Raw genomic sequence first — 14,691 nt, 5'->3', positions numbered from 1 at the left:
TATGAGATTGGCTAATAGTACTAATGTTCTTAAAGTATAATATTTCCTCAGCAGTGAAGGCCAGGAAATATTCTTGGGTGCCACCCTTGGAAATAGTTTGTTCAAAAATGTTTACCTTTTTAAAACAATGTTGGAATATTTTTTAGATAGGATTATACTAATTGTATTTGCCCTTGTATTTGATTATTATGGCCTTCTAGGGTAATAGGACTTGCACAGTTTAATTAGATGTTCAGGGTTTACATAGCTTTAGAAGGCTGATTGCTCTGAATTATATTGAAGAGTTGCACTGGTGTTCCTACAAATTTCTTATGCTTGGATATGCTTTGTGTTTCTCACTAATTCTATTGCTCATTAGCGCGTTATTAGTTAAAGGACTTTTTACTCAAGTGGAGTATGTCTGTACATTGAATGACTGTGGTATGTATTTTATTCTGTACATTGTCAATTGTGTGAACTGTATTTTGTAGATATTTGTGTATGTTTTATGTGGATCTCCTTGAGTTCCAAATCATAATAACATTTTGACATTGACATGAACCAAACTTTCTACACTAGAATAGGAAAAAATACGGGAAAGTGCACATTCTACAAAGGCAGGATGCTTAGGAGTCAGGCAAGTTCAACATTTTACATATAGAGAGTGACATCTTCACTTTTCTCTGTTACATCTGAATGTGGAAACCAATAAAAACAATCTTCAAAAAGTGACCAAAAGTTAGACTGTAGCTAGGCCTACCAGAGGTATGAGAATCACCTTTAGAAAGTTGACTGACAGTCATTTATCACCTTTGTCGTCCGCTGTACATGACTTTGCTAACAAGTAGTATGTTTCAAGAAGCAGAAACAGTAATTTTACACAGGAAAAAACACATAAAATACTTTGCTAGTAATCTGTAAATATATGCAAAATCAAGTCTGGAACTAGGCCTGGAAAGTACTGCAAAGAACAGTTTTCACTCAAAACGTTTTGTAGCATTTCTGTTTATTGAAGTTGAAATGTTGTTCATGGCTTCAGGTTTAACATATGGACTACTAAGATCAAGAGCTAAGATCAGGAAGAAGGTGTGCAAAGGCACTCCTATTTCAACCCTATATTACGAAAACACAAACATTTAAAGAACAGCAGTTGAAGTGACTGAAAACATGTCACAAAACATGAAATCATACCACAGTTCAGGCAGATAGCCCTCATGTACATGTTGTGCAATCCCTCCCAAGCATAACCTACCATGTCAGGTCAAGGTGGGTTGTATGTAGTGACGTAGTATTACACAGTGCCATCCTCACATGGAGAAAAACTGCAAAGACTCTTGCTTTTATTCGTGCAGTATGGTCACAGTGTGTATGGTACAGCAGGGTACTTTTGCTGAAAGTCATGTCTCTGAAAAGTAGAGATCAAGTGTAGATATTTACCAAAAGAAGAACAAGTTTAAACTAGAAAGGCACCAAGAGAACTAAGTTGTTTAAGCATGCAGTATTAGTGTTGTGGACCAGCAAATAAACTGGAAGCCAAAGTGAAGAAAGTGGAATCCAATGAATTAGCCATCAAAAAGAAGTTCTAATATATACTTTTTATTAAAAGTATTTGAGTACTGCAGTACTACCACAGATTTGCTAGAAGAGCTACTACAGAATTGGAGGAATGGGATTTTGCGTGTGTACCGGTGTAGTATCACAAAAAAGATAAACTTCATAAAAAAATAGATATATAACTAAACAGTTTTTAAAGAAATAATCAAGTTTTAGTGTAGATGCACATCCCCACTCCCAAAAGAATAATTACGTGGGTCTGGTCCTCCAATGAGACAAAGCCCTGACAGACCCTTCCTGTTGAATTGAGGTGCCGGCCATGCTCTGGTCATACTCCTTCTCTAAATCTGATCTGTTTCACTCTTTCATTGGCCATCTACTTTGCCTCAGTGCTGTTTTTCCTGCCCTTTCTTCTTCATCCCGCCTCCTCGAAGCCTCTTTCCTGTTCCTTGCATCTGTTATAAAGAACGTTTTTGTAACTTTGTAACTTTGGCACCGGATGATGCTTTACAAAATAAAATCATTCACCTAAGCACATTCCGCAAATGTTTCGGGGTGATCCTCTAAGTAGGGGCAGATACACATTGTGATCCCAAAACACAGTTTTCTAATGTTAATTCTAATAGGAAATTTTGGGATGTGATCCAGAAAAAAAGCTGGATAATATAGTGTCCCTCTCATGTTTTGGTGTAAATCCATTGCACTTTTTCTCAGAAAGTTACCTTTAAAGAGGTGCTCAGAGTGGGCTTGAAGGATTAAAATCGAAGTATATCTAGATGGGTGGTATCACAAAAGTCCTGTGATCATAAACTCAAAATATAGAGCATTCTAATTGGCTGAGGGAGTTTTTTTCCATCAGTCATCGTGTCGTAATGGGACTGAGCTATCTGATTGGAAGGGCGCAACTTCAACAGAAATGTTGTGCCCAACATAACAGTAAACGTGACTTGCTCACTATGTCTTGAAGTCCAATAAAAAAAATATAAGGAGTCAAGGTAGAGGTATCATGATTTACTGGCAATTCTGGGGGTATTCAGAGGGGTCCTACATGAGACAAAAAGAAATTGTATTGCGGGTATTGTAGTAATCGTGTGGAACCCAGCCCCGCCTTTCAGTGAAGTAACACAGTACTCCCATGGAAGTTGTACCACAGGACCATGCAAGCTACAGTGGGTACAACTTGCAGCATGCCGTGGACCATGGAGGTGACACTTAGTCACATTACTATAACAGTACTGCAGTTCAGCAAAAAAGATAAAAAAATAAATAAATGTGAATATCGCAGGGGTTGGACACATGACCTAGCAGCAGGCTAGAGCCTTTGGGCTACCCCCCACCATGTATGGTTGAAGGCCATGTTTGGAGAGGTTTGGATACTAGCCGTCTTGTTGGGTGCAGACCCATGCACAGCGGTGGGTTGGGTGTCCATGGGGGGTTGGGCACAGGGACAGGCAACAGGTCATGTCCTGTTGCTTAGCCACTGCTGGGCAAAGCCAAAAGCTCTACTCAGTGTGGGAGTTGGGTATATATGATCCAGAAATTCACAAAAAAACAACAAAAGCTAAAGTGACTTTATAGCTAGGTGAGGGGAAAAAATCATACTTTCAGTTAAATAAATTCTCTGGAAAAACAAAGGTTAAAGTGACGTCATAATTAGGTATGGTAATAATATGTAAGCCTATATTAAAAAAAGCCAATCAAATTCACTGAAAAACCAAAGGGTAACGTGACATTATAGTTAAATGCTGAAATAAAAGAACAACTAAAGATTAAAGACCAAAGCAAACACTGAAATTCACTGATATGGCTTACAAAGCTAACTATAACTTACACCCCGGAGTGCACTGCTTATAACCACACATTTTGCATCACTCATAACATGTCAAGAGACATAATTGATCAAATCACTGATGACATCATCCAGTCAATGTGAAAGCTCTGTATATGGTTAGTGGACTTGAAGTATTTCAACATCGTACATCTAAGGCCAATTTTCTACTATCAATCACCTAGTTATGGACATAACCTTTGGTCACATGTTGCACACATAGCACATCTATCAAGACATCTACATTTAGTGTCCTTCTTATCAGTATTCTCCTAGTTAACAAACAGAATGTCTCCAGAAATTTTGTTTGAATCACCCCTTTTTAATTCTTAAACACCCTGAAAAAAGGAGTGTGTATTCTATCCACCGTAATGTGATCACCCTCACAAAGGCTTGACATGGCCAGCAATTTGAAGTCATGAGGTTGAGAGGTATGCATTTGCCATTAAAAAGTCACCTTCAGAAAGGCCTTTGTGCAACAATTAGTAGTTTGATAAAATGCACCACATACATTCTTGAGATGGGCACAATGGTCTACAATATTACATCTTTACAAAAATTGTGTAAGTTAAATACCTTTAAGTGGTATGCCTTGATTTCTACAATATTGATTATTCTGCAATACATCAACATTTTCTTTGAAGGTCTATAAAAAAAATCCTCACCTTATATGCATCCTTGTTATAAAAAATGTGTCTACAGCACTGTATTGAAACCGTTTAACAAGAGCAAATGCCTAGATTACACTGGTTGATAATCTACTTTCAATGGAAGCTTTGGTCTTACTCTCAGATTTGTCTAATTGATTAAAATCATGTCAGAAAGCCTGTTATACTGAATACTCAGGAGAATGTGAGGGTATTCACACTATATGAGTTATGTGTACTGAGCACTCACTTGATAATTGTAACTGCCGAAGCATTGTTCCTTGATTCTCTGCCTCTTAACTGTTTTTAAACTTGCACTGTTTCTTTTGACTAAATTGCCTGTTTGTTGTGCTCTTGACCTGCGATGCCTGTAAGTAAAAGCAGTACCGACATTAGGAGGTCAGCGTGCTAGTTGTTTTGCACGCGGGGAGACAAACAAAACCATGCTGATGCGACCGTGCAGCATGTACCGAACACTCACTTGATAATTTTAACTGCTGAAGCAATGTTCCATGATTCTCTGCCTTCCAATTGTTTTTAAAATTGCACTGTTGCTTTTTACTAAATCGCCTAGTTGTTTTGCACGCAAGGAGACAAAAAAACCCATGTGGACGCGCCCCCGTAGTGGGCGCGCAGTGGGCACTCCATCATCACTCCGTAAGGCGCACCAAAGGCAAGCCCGTCTACGCCCATCAGTGCCCTGAATGCGCCATGTGCCAGGACCCCTGGATGCTACTCCCACCACATCTATTTAATGGGATGGGGAGAAGGACAACACTCCATACCCCTGCAACTTCTCCCCTGGGGTTAACCACATAGCAGCTAACCCCAAAGCAGCGCACTTGATAAAAACCACACTGAGGGATAACAACTCTCCCAATGCTACAAATAACTCACTAACTTGTATCTTGCTGAACATCAGATCAATGATCAAGCGCAGATATGATTTTGAGAGTTTGATGCAGACTTCTAATCCTGATCTGGTTTTCTTAACTGAAACTTGGGCCAATAAAACTTCGGAAACCCAACTGGATTACAACGATACCAGCAGGATTCAAATTGGCAAGTGTAGACAGGGAAAGGAAAAGGGGAGGAGGTAAAGAAATGGTTTACTGCCCTAGCTCTAAGGCCATTTTTCACCCTACCCAGCACCTTGGAGTAGAAGTGACAACAATCAATTTAAAATTTAGTAACACTCTGTCCTTCCTTTACCGGTCGCCGGGGCCCAGGGCCCCCTTTTACACAATATTTGCAAACATGTATAGAATCATGCCTAGACTCGCCAGCTTTTACAGTACTTGGGGATTTTCATCTTGAATGCAAAAACAATGCGGACACCTCCCTTCTGGTAGATAATATGGCAGAATTTGGACTGCCCCAGATTATTGCAGAGCCCACACACCAGGCCTGTCACACATTTGATGGAATCTTCAGTAATAACTCCAACATTATTTTGGAAAGAATACTGCTGCTAACCTGGACTGATCACAGGGCTATTTTTTTCAAACTCCTTCTTCTGGAGAAAATAGTGCCCTTTCAGAATAGATTGCATCCTACCAAGACTCAACTGTGGCACAAAATTAACAAAGCTGACCTAGAAGAGACCCTTGATAGACACTTTCCCTTGTTAGTCCCAGATAACAATAAGGCTGCTGATAATGTTGACTGCTGGATCAGATCAGCAATCGATCTCCTGGCCCCAGAAAAATCTAATCAACAACACGAGAATCAAGCTCCATCCCCATGGTAGAATGCAGAAATCAAAAACATAAAATCTAAGTGCAGATGTTTAGAACATACCTGGGGGCTAGATTACAGTGAGCAGGGAAAGCTTAACTACAGACTAGCCCTAGTAGAATATAAAGAAGCAATCAAAAATGCCAAAATTAACTACTTTGCCTCTAAAATAGAGGCTGCAACAAATTTGACAAGGGAGCTTTTTAAAACTGTTAATTCTCTGTCCAAACTTCAGTGGGAGAATCAATTCTCTCCTGATCAAGCATTCTGCAATAAAATGGCCGATTCCTTCCAGACTTAAGTATAAACAGTTTACAAGGAGCTTGCAGGAAACGCCACAGACACTCTCAGTAAGGTGTCAATAGAGGATATTGTCTCTGGAACTTAAGCGTCTTGTCAACTGCCAAGTTTCACCCCTTTAACCTCTGAGAAAGTAAATGATATACTACTATCCATCAAATCTGGCTTCCTTCAATACTCCATATGGCTTTGGATAGGGTTAGTACTCATTTGGCCCCACTTCTGAACAACATTCTCGTATCAGTTAATTTTCCCATTTCCTGGAAGAAAGATTATATACGGCCAATTTAAAAATAAAACCTCACTAGATCCCTCTGATGTTAAAAATTACCAGCCAATATCTTGCCTTCCTCTCATCACCAAAATCCTAGAAAAATCCATTAATCATGAGCTGGTGTGCTGCTTAGAATCCTATGGCCTCCCCTATACCACCCAACATGGCTTCAGACCAAACGACTCAACAGAATCAGCCTTAGTCATGGCCACCGAGGAGATATGTAAACAGCTTGACAATGGCGGAAGGGCCCTTCTCATCCTACTTGACCTCTCAGCTGCATTTGATACTTTCAACCATCTGGTACTAGTGCAGAGCCTGAAGTCAGTTGTAATTAAGGGGTTGGCTCTAACCCTGTTCACCTCTTTCCTTGCTTCAAGGGAACAGAGGCTGTGCAGTGGTAATCCTAAATCAGAGGTCTATTCACTCCCTTGTAGAGTTCCTCAAGGCTCAGCACTGTCACCTACCCTATTTAATATCTTGGCCACTCTTCCGGCTTAGCTGATTAAGGCACATGACTTTGCGTTGGTCTTCTATGCTGACGACACTCAGATTGGCTGAGAGGTTCTAAAACTGTCTGAAGCACATCATTGGGTGGATGTGTATGAATTATCTTAAACTAAGCACAGATAAAATGGAGGTGGTTGAGTTCAGAAAGGGACCATTACTCTGGAATCACCTGTGGTGGCCAGCAGAGGCAGGATGCTGTCCTGATCCCACTGATAAGGTCAGAAACCTAGGAGTCATATATGATGGTCAACTCAATTTTGAAGGCCAGATCAATCTTCTACCCTCCTCATGATTTCCCTTTTACAAATCCTGTGAAAAAATATTCAATTTATTCCACCTGCTCTGAGAAAAACCGTACTGGTCGCCTTAATTCTCTTTATAATTGACTACAGCAATGCTCTTTTTCTGGGCATTGACAATCGCCAACTATTATAACTCCCGTCTTTGCAAAATGCCACAGCATGGGTGCAGCTAAAAATTCCTAAATCCCATTCCATTTCCAACAGCATTAGGAACCTCCATTGTCTGCTGGTCCAGGAAATAAATGAATTCAAGGCTCTTTCTATGGTGCATAAAGCACTATATCCTGCAGCAGGACTTAAGATCAGCCAGCAAAGAGCTTGTTCAGATACCTAAAATTTGAAGGGCAAGGTGGGGGGTAGAGGTCTCCCCGATTGGAGAGCCAAGCTCTGGAACATGCTGTCCGGTTGTAACTAGGATACAATCGAATAGACTCTTGCTCAGGAAGATGCTTAAGACCTGGTTATTCCTGACCAAGTAAGAAGTAAGAAGCAATATCTCCCCTCTCCTCGTCATGTGTCATGAAGTACACGGTACACAAGACACTCAGCGCCAAGACACCTTGGCATTTGTGCGCTTTACAAATCTCTTACTTACTTACTTCTGTAATAATAACTCTGATGAATCTCTCATGTCCTTGAACCACAATAATGTTGGCCTGATTGTAATGTTGTGAACTTGCAAGCTTCTCTAGGTCTAGTTCAGGTTCATTGGCATGACAATCTGTATGATTACACCTACATCCAACCTACCCATTGGTGCAAGATTCATGAATGGCCAGTATGACAATTTCATATGTTTGAATATTTATCGAATGTTTTGTTTAATTGTATCTTCTGTCACATGTGGATATTTTGGGGCCAATTTACCACTTTGTCTCTGGTTTTACTTTTCACTAGAATTGGAATTGACGATGTTCATACACCTGTGAGCATAACAGAATGAGGTCTTAGAAAGGTGAAATGCAGGGTAGTGTCACACATTTGTTTTCTAAATCACTGACAGAACACTGAAAACAGAAATAACATGTGGACATAATATTGTCTCAAAAATATCAAGGACCAAAATATCAAGAAGGTAAGTGCAAATAGGTAAGTATTGATTTACTATCCTCAACTCTATGTCATTGCACTGTGAACTTATATATTGTCAAAGTGCAAATATGTGGAGTTTTAAATAGTAAAACTTTGCTTTCTTATAGAAACTTACCTTCACCATATTCTTGACATGATATTTTAGTCTAAATACCATGTTTTCTGCCCCAAATAAATTATTGATTGAATAGAACAGTCCAGGATTTCTTCCTCTACAGTCTATATACTGCAGTTCTGTTCATAATGTTAGGAAAGACAGGAACTCCATTAGGAAGATGCCGGGCTGAGAGTTGCTTGTGAAGCTCCCATAAAAATACTTTCCTGTGATATTTTGAAATCGGTGTTTTTTGTTTGTTTTTTCTGCATAGTTCTGAATTATCTTTATTCAGCTGTAAACAGTCATAAAAGCATGCACGATTTGCAAATGTAGCAGTTAAATACATTCACGTTATTGAAACATGCAAGTAAAATATGTAAACTATCAGGTTAGGGATATTAATGACCAACAATCAGGGTAAAAATCAGGCTGGGATGAATAAAACTAAAATTAAAACACAGTCAAGTAGTGATTCATCTATTCCCTGATATTGATCTAAAATCATTGACCTCATGGAGCGGACTGAGGCTTTAAGAGACAGAATCACGTAACCACATGTTTCGTCATCTGGTAATGCCAATAATAAATGATATGCTTGCATACAAAGCCGTAGATTCCTAATCTTCAAAAATGGTATGAGGATTTTTTGGGTATACAGTTTATAATATTCACAAAAGAGGAGGAACTGTGCCATAGTTTGTTTATGCAAGTTAGTACATGGGCATTCACTTGAGTCGAGCTGGGGTTGGTGTCCAACAGAAAAACAAAGTAAATACTTCATAATACCAGCCCATACGCTGAACAATAAAAGATCATCCCTCCTCTTATTAGTGTTCTGCAGGTAGTTGGTAGAGATAGCCCCGGGATTAAGATATAAATAATGCTTAACACTTGATTTTTGTCTTTCAGCCCTTATCCTCTCGCTTTGGCTCGTTCTAGCAGCAAGACTGGCACTTGTTTCCGAACAGTGGCTGCCCATGGTGTTCTATCTAAAAAAATATCAGCCAATCCAATGGCTTCCAGAGATTTTTTGACGTATGCCAGCCAAGGGATCAAAAGACCCTTATTGTAAGCCAAGCCGCCGAAAACTATTTCTCCAGTTATTTTTGCTTCTTCTGAGCTCGAGATAGAAAGCCACAAGAGGACTGGCCACCTATGAATAAAGCCGCTCAGAAAGTCTAAGCCTAGTTCATTGTGGCAAATGAAGCTGGATGTTGACACAGGCTGACAGTACTCTCTGACAAAATCAATTTTCCTCCCTTTGGAGGGTAGCCGAGTCACCCAGGCCCCATATGCCTGCCTCATAAGTTGCTGTAGGAACTCATTGTGCCAAGTATATTTACAAGAGGGGTGTGAGATCCCTCTCTCCCTTAGGTAATGGGGGACTTAGCAGTGAGCCAACTGCCCTGGAAAACTTGGTCCTACTTTGTGCAATATGTGCAGACCATGTCCCAGATGAGCTAAAAGTGACCCCCAAGTAAGAGAAGGAGCTGGTGCTCAATACCACTTCCTAACCCACTGTAATTGTTAAGAGTCGCATTTGCATTGGGCCACAAGTCATCATAAAAGACTTAGTAAAATGAGTTGGTAAATCCAGATTGGCCATAAAATTGACAAAGGAGTGCACTAGATAATGCACAGCTAAGGGGGTGCGAGCAATTAACACTGCGTCATCTGCATACAATAAAGCTGCTAGTGGGCACCATTTACCATGGGCACATCTGGGGTGCACTTATTAAGCTCCTTACTAAGATCATTAATGTACAAAATAAAAAGAAGTGGGGCTAAAACGCACCCCTGGAGAACCCCCCTGACAATACTAAATTTATCAGTGACTTTTCCTTTGTTCTCTAACCTGACTTGGGCCTTAGTGTCCGTATGCAAGGTGAACAACAAGTGGACTAGGGATAGATCCATTTGCAGTTTAATAAGAGGTTGCCACAGCTTAGCCCAATTACCACAATCAAAGGCCATTTCCCAGAACCATAAAGGCTAGATACAGCCGCAGCCCGTGGAGGGAGTTCCGTGGGGCGATGCAGCGCGCGCTACGAAATTCGTTTTATTTATTTAATTGTTTACTTACCTGCAATTTTCCATATTCCGGTTTTTAGAACCCCCCACCCTGCCCCTCCCCGGCCCCGTCTTACCGCCCCACGGAACTCCCTCCACGGGCCGTGGCTGGCTAGATATAGTGCAGACTGTTTGGCCACCATTTATTTTCCAATGATCAGGTTTAAGTTGAGGCATTGATCAAAGGTCCCTATACCACTGCAGAATCCATATCAGCAGTTATTTAACACGTTGTTTTTAGTGACCCAATCTACTACTCTCTTATACAGAACTCTGCCTGAAATTTGGGGAAACTGGGCGGTAACATTTAGGCTCCACCCTGTTGCCCATTATAAAGATCAGGACTATGACTGAGGAAGCCCAGGAGCGGGGGATCAGTGATGTTATAAATGTTTGTCAAACGTGGGGCACAAAGATCCATGTTAGACTCAATAATGTCAATCAGGACACCATCCAGGTAGGGTGCTCTCCCTCCCGCACTCTCCGGGATGGCAATCCTTAACTTCCTGTAAAGAAATGGATGGCAATTTCTGCACAGCAGTCAACGTGAGTCATGTATTTACAATATCTTAATTCAAGAAGTTCAGTGGTATTGAGCATTTGATATAGAACCATGACTCCGTTTTTAACTGTGCATTTTCAGTGAACTTCATAAATTTCTGTTAGAGCACACTTAATTTCTAACTACTGCACCTTCGGTGAGGCACAGCAGGGTTTGGCCCCATTGACTGACCTGTGGCCAGGTTTCCGCCCAACCAAATGTGGGAAGCCAACGCTGAATGCATATTGCCTTCCACTGAGCGCATTGGGGTTTGCTCAAAGTGGCCCAAACTGATGCAGGTTAAGTCAATCCCTGCTGCTTTGGCCCATTTTTTTGCAGACCCTATTGTGAGCCCAATGTAAGCTTCGTGCTCGGGTAACACAAACCTAGGGCAAGTTTGCCCTAGGTTAACAGTAAATTTGAACAGTGATCCACTTTCTGAAATGGTGGACACAAGAGAAATGTTTGTCTTTCAGCCAACAAATCAGAGCTCTCAGATCTGTAATTCCTGATCCACGGATCTGAAAAGGATAACAGGACAGCAGAAAAAAAGCTTCCTCATCCAATCAGGTTCCTTTATTTTTTTAACATTGTTATTTTCATTGATATTTACTGATCGAACCCTCCAATCATCTGTTATTGAAACCGCAGAAGCTTATAATTTTTAGCATGCACCCAGCCCATCAGTTCTTAGAGCTGTGATTCCTACTTTGGAACCACGAATAGGACAACAACAAAAAAGCTCCCTCGTCGAATCAGATTCCCTTATTTTTCAACATTTTTATTTTCGAAGATATCTACTGATTGAACCTTCCAATCCTCCGCTACTGAAACAGCTTCAATATTCAAAAGGGTTAACCCTTGGAAGCCTGCTCACTAACTTTTTCAGATGCTTATATATAAAAAATTACAGAGTGGATTTAATGAAACCAATAAAAACATTTAATTATATTATGCAACGGTTGCTGTAAACCATTCAACAGTGTTTGCTGCAATTGTGAGCAAATTTCCTAATTGGAACTAAATTGGGAAAACACAGCTTTTTTTCACTATTCGATAACTTTCTTTTCCCTTCACCGATATGAAAGAAAATGTTCATGCCAGACCTTAGCTGACTACAGCAAGCAATTTTCATATTTGTGGCTGATCTGGCCATATGTTAGAAAAGTTTAAGCAAAATATAAAAATCTTTTCAATGCAAAGTACAGCTGACCCATAATTGTGCATTGGTAAGTAAAATCGTGCCATCAGGGCTGTACTGGGAACTCAAAGAAGCAATGCAATTGTTGTCAGACCAGCACCCATACGGTGCACAGTGAGTGCAGTGAGCGAGCCTGACCACAACAAGGAGGGTTGGGAGGCTTTCCCCCCAAGAAAATGTGAGCAAGAATGGCCCATTCTGCAACACATTTTTCATTATTTATTTAATTGTATTAGCTTTTAAAGCATAGTAAATGATTACATTAGAGTGCCCCAGGAGAGGGCAATCTGTGTGGGGGCCCTTCAATGATTCCCTCACTATCACCTTCGAACAGTGCCCCTCATCTCTCCATAGCCCCTCTCTCACATGTATTTAATTTGTTTTATAGTGCAGTGTAGGATGTTAGAGCACTTTACATTACACACAAAACTGAAACAACGAATCATACATGTGTAAATCAGTGTATACAAAATGTTACATAGACAAAAGATACTACAAGGTGTAGGATTCACATGTCATCCATACTGATTGGCAATTTAAGAGTGCTTGGTCTGGAAAAGCCCAAACTCAGGATTCAGAACTTAACCCAGTAGTTAGGGTTGGCTTTACTAATAAGAATTGAATTTTACCCAAACAAACCCCTTTAACAACGCTAGGATAATGAAAGAGTCAGAAAAATAAAATAACTCTCCAGCCTGTACCATGTAGTTTGCATGTTCGTCTTTGATGCCAATTCATAGCTCACTGTGCTATACTATGTCTGTAACTTATGAACCACGAGGTATCAAAAGGGTCTCTCTGACAAAAGCAGTCACCCACTAAGCTATGTACATAAAATACAGTTTTGTTATCTGCATAGAAGACGTCCTTTGCAGCAGGCATATTAACGCTCTGCACTACTTTATATGAGTCAAAACATCCACTAGACAAGAATCCGATGTCTCTCCAGCAGGTACTTTAAACACCAGAGTTATCTTGACTCTTTTATTGTTGCCTGAAAACTACTGGATATACAAGGAACTCTGTATGAAGTGCTTTCAGAACCACTGCACTGCTACAAAACCAGCCCCCAGTGACAAAGTCGGCCCCCCGCACTTCGAGCATCCCGGTGCCATAAGAAGATTGTTGATTGGTTTTCAGAGGATGAGTTTGCACGTTATCAGCAATGTACGTGTAAGTTTGCTTTATTTACTTATGCAAAAATAATATTTAACAGCACACTGCTTCTAAACAAGTATTTAAAAAAAGTTTTATAGTAATTCCTTTGCCTTTACCTGGTGTCCAGGTACCTCAACTGTAATTTACTGATCTGGCTATCAGGTCTGCTTGCTTCATCATCATGACTTCAGATCTAACATAATCTTTGGCCTGTTTATTTTGCAATGTATTTACTACTATTCAAGACAATCGTATGACCCTCACTAAATTGAGGGTTTCTTTAAATCAGTTTTGTCGTACCTTGGTGAAGCGCGGATAGGTTGCATGACTTGAAACATAGATCACACAATGCAGTCCGAATGTAATCTTTGCGTTCGAACATCATTGAAACCCAAGGGTCTCCAATGACAGAAGAAGATAGGTTTTCTACAAGGCTAATGCCCCTAGGACCCAGACACTGAAATGATTCCTTCTGCTTGTCCAATTTGTTATTAAGCAGACATTGCTGAGGTATGGCGAATCCAAGCTCAGCCCTGTCGGCGCTCACACTGAAAATTGACTGAACTCACCAGAGACACAACAATATAAACAAATGTTTTTGTCTTTCTTTCACATTCAATGCTGCAAAGAATCCATGTTCGCAGTCGTAGGACAACGGAAATACTGTAAATGAACAGTTTATTAAATACAATTTTCGCTGACAGCAGTTTCGCTTTTTATACTGTAAAATATCTGCCGAATATATCTATCATATTTACTTCAAAATATCGACAGTATGCTCTCCTCAATAAAACCATTGTAATGCTTTATTACGATGCCTTGCAGAAGTATTATATCCGTTCTAAAAACCTGAATATTAAACTAAACGTGCACGATTCTGATTTCAGGTAAAAACACAGTGTGCATTTTACCTTATGCAGATACGTTTCCTACTCCAACAGATAATCTACCTTGGATACATTCTTTAGAATGGGATGACAAACATTAGGCATTTGCGGTCTTTCTTCATTTCATTTGTAGACTGCAACATATTTTTGTAGAACCTGTGTGGTAAGCTGGGGTAGTCACTGGTCCTCACGTGGTCTGGAGCAGTCCTAGGGCTGTGTGCTCAAGCTAGATTAGCACAAGGCTGGGGACAAAAAAAGTCATAGTACAAGTTTCGCATACATGCGGGTACCCTAGGCAGCGGTACTTGCAGGGGGCATCCTTGGCATAACAGGTAGGTTTCAGCCTGTTTCTGGTATTTTGCTTCTGTCGTACAGAATTTCCTCAAATGAAATAATCCATTCCATTGAGGTCTGGTAAATATTCTTTCCAGTGGTACTATGGTATTGGTGGCTGTTTCCTTTGCGTGTAGGGTAGTTTGGAGCATACCATCATTCACATAAACCTCAGGATCCA

Source organism: Triturus cristatus, chromosome 8 (genome assembly GCF_964204655.1).
Source record: "Triturus cristatus chromosome 8, aTriCri1.1, whole genome shotgun sequence".
In the NCBI taxonomy this organism is placed as follows: Eukaryota; Metazoa; Chordata; class Amphibia; order Caudata; family Salamandridae; genus Triturus; species Triturus cristatus.
Note: the sequence above shows the minus strand (reverse complement) of the source record.